The sequence below is a fragment of the Chrysochloris asiatica genome, unplaced genomic scaffold (genome assembly GCF_000296735.1).
Source record: "Chrysochloris asiatica unplaced genomic scaffold, ChrAsi1.0 scaffold00442, whole genome shotgun sequence".
NCBI classification, from domain to species: Eukaryota; Metazoa; Chordata; class Mammalia; order Afrosoricida; family Chrysochloridae; genus Chrysochloris; species Chrysochloris asiatica.
Window position 1 is genome coordinate 1,213,518 of NW_006408960.1, and position 3,404 is coordinate 1,216,921.

Genomic DNA, 3,404 nt, shown 5'->3' on the forward strand with positions numbered 1-3,404 from the left:
TGAGATGGACTGGCAAAGTGGCAGCATCAGTGGGCTCAAGCATGGCAACAATTGTGAGGTTGACCCAAGACCAGGTAGTGTTTCATTCTGTTGTGCATAGGATGGCTATGGGTCGGTACCGGCTCAATGGCACCTAACAACAACCACAACAACAACCACATAGGGCTTCCAAAGGAGCTCTGGTAGCATAGTCTTTTTCACTGACCTTCTCTACTTTCCCAAGCATGATGTTCTTCTCTAGGGACTGATGCCTCCTGATAACACGTCCAAAGTATGAGAGAAACCGCTCGCCATTTTCACTTCTGAGGCACATTCTGGTTGTATGTCGAAGACAGATTTGTTTGTTCTTCGGGCAATCCATGATATATTTAATATTCTTTGCCAATACCATGATTCAAATGCAGAAATTCTTCAGTTTTCCTCATTCATTGTCCACCTTTCATCATGCATATGAGATGATTGATGGCTTGGATCAGGTTCACCTTAGTCCTCAAAGTGCCATCTTTTGTAGCAGATTAGCCCGATTCAATTCGTTCTTTGATTTCTTGACTGCTGCTTCCATAAACATCGATTGTTGATCCAAGTAACGTGAAATCCTTGACAACTCCAGTATTTTCTGCATTTGTCATGAGGCTGCTTATTGGTCCTGTTGTGTGAATTTTTGTTTTCTTTATTTTTAGGTGTAATCCATACTGAAGGTTATAATTGTTTCTCTTTTATCAGTAAGTGTTTCAAGTCCTCTTCACTTTCAGCAAGCAAGCTTGTGTCATCTGCATAGCACGGTTGTTAATGAGTCTTCCTCCAATCTTGACGCCATGTTCTTCTTTACATAGTCCAGCTTCTCAGCTTATTTGTTCAGCATACAGATTCAATAAGTATGGTGAAAGAACGCAATCCTGACACACACCTGTCTTAATTTAAAACCATGCAATATTCTCTCTCTTTTTTTTAAAAAAGTACTTATTGTGAATTGAGTGAAAGTTTACAGGACAGATCATCAGCAAATCATATACTTTGTTTCATTACAATTATTATAATCCCCTCCATGTACCTTCAGTTAACAGTATTTCTCTTTATTCATTTTAGCTCTTTTTTTTTTTTTTTAAACACTCAGGCATATATAATAATTTATAGCACCAAAGAGCACAGTCTGCAAGTCTGCTTCCTAGTTGTCGGCTCTCAGTCCCTCTCTTTCCATGAATCTAGAGTCCTCAGTTGCTCCCTCTCTTCATGTCCCCATCTCTGGTGTTGCTGCTTCTCTGGATAAGGTTCTGCATTCCGCTTGTGCTCTTCTCCCTTGATGGTCCTAGGGTTCTCTCTTTCTGGACTGTAAGTTTAACTACTCACCCGTTTTTATTACAAAACTTCTACCTTTACAATTCCCATAGTTACAATTAGTCATGATAACAATTACTATTGCATCATACGAATCTTATCCCCATCTCTTTTCACCAGACACTTCTAGATAAGATGAAAACTATTCAGTGGAGACTCTATCTTCCCCCACATGCTCTTAAATTAAACTCCCTCTTGAAACCTTGTAAGCCGGTCACTTCGTTCCTATATTCTCTTGTTCTGTTCAAACGACTGCCTCTTGGTCTATGTACAGATCCCACATGAGCACAATTAAGCACTCTAGAATACCCATTTTTCTTAATTTGTTATGATCCACACAGTCAAATTCCTTTACATAGTCAATAAAACACAGGTAAACAATTTTCTTGTATTCTCTGCTTTCAGCCAAGATCCATCTGGCGTCAGCCATGATAATCCTCGTTTCACGTCTTCTCCTCAATCTGGTTTGAATTTCTGGCAGTTCCTTGCCAATATCCTGCTGCAACTGTTTTTTGAATTATCTTCAGGAAAACTTTCCTTTCATGCAATCGTTTCCACATTCTGTTGGGTCACCTCTCTTTGGAATGGGCAAAAACATGGATCTCTTTCAGTCAGTTGGCCATGTGACTGTCTTCCAAATTTCTTGTTATAGATGAGTGAGCGCTTCCAGCATTGCATCCATTTGTTGAAACCTCTCAATTGGTATCCCATCACTTCCTGGAACTTAACATTTTTGCTTTTTAATTGAAAATTTTTTACTTTTTATTGTGAATTGAGTGAACGTTTACAGAGCAGATCATCAGTTTTACATTCAGCAAATCATGCACTTCACTTCATCTCGATGATTACAATCCCTTCAATGTAACCTCATTTATCCCACTTCCTCCCTGTGTTTCTTGTTTTCATTCTTTCCTTCCCACCTTCTGAACTTGGTCCTTGGATAAATTCTGCCCTTTTGATCTCAATGATTGGCCATTCTATGATGTGTGTACCTCACTAATGTTGTCCCTTATCTAGTGCTTGGCTGAAAATTGAGTCATGGGAGTGAGTTCAGTTTCAGACCTGCAGACTGACCAAGGACCATAGTCTTGGGGTTCTCCCAGTCTCTGACTGATAAACTTGGTCTTTTTTACTAATTTGTCCTTTTGCTCCATGTTGGGAGCAGCTGAACCGAAGTTCCCTGATTTAGGGGTAGTTTAACTGAAGGACTTGTCAATTGATGATGCATGTAGGGGATTGTCACCACGGCAATGTAACGATATACGATAGGATGGATGTAAAGCTAATATTCTCCCATGTAAACTATCACATAATTCACAATAAAACATTGAAAAAACATATATATTTATAACTGTGAGCTTATCCTACCTGAATTTAGAGACTGTCTCTAATACAGGTTTGGTGCATTAAACACTAAAGACGGAAGACCAGAAGAGTTTTGGGTGACATTAAGAACATCATACATGCAGCAAGCAAAAGACCATTAAAAGAGAGGAAAGAATGAAAAGACCAAAATGGATGTCAGATGAGAAATTTTGCTCTTGAGTGTAGAGAAGCTAAAGCAACTAAAGAAATGAGGAAGTAAAAGAGCTGAATAGAACATTTCAAAGGGCAGCTCTAGAAGACAAAGCCAAGTATTATGATGAAAGGTGCAGTGAATGACCTGGAGCTAGACAATCAAAAGGGAAGAACATACTCAGCATTTCTCAAGCTGAAAATTGAAGAAAACAATTCAAGCCTCAAGTTGCAAGATTGAAGGATTATATGAGCAAGCTATTGAATGACCAGGAAGCATCAACAAAGGATGGAAGGAATACACAGGAGTATTATCAAAAAAAAAAGAAAAAAACAAAAACATAAAAAAAAGAAAAGAAATTGGGATGTTGAGTTATTTCAAGAGATACCATATGATCAAGGACTGCTGGTATTGAAGGAAGATGTCCAAGCTGCACTGAAGGCACTGGCAAAACAAATAAAACAAAACAAAAACCCACTAACACAAGGCTCCAGGAATTGATGGACTACAAATGGAAACGTTTCAATAAACTGATGCTACGCTGGAGGCACTC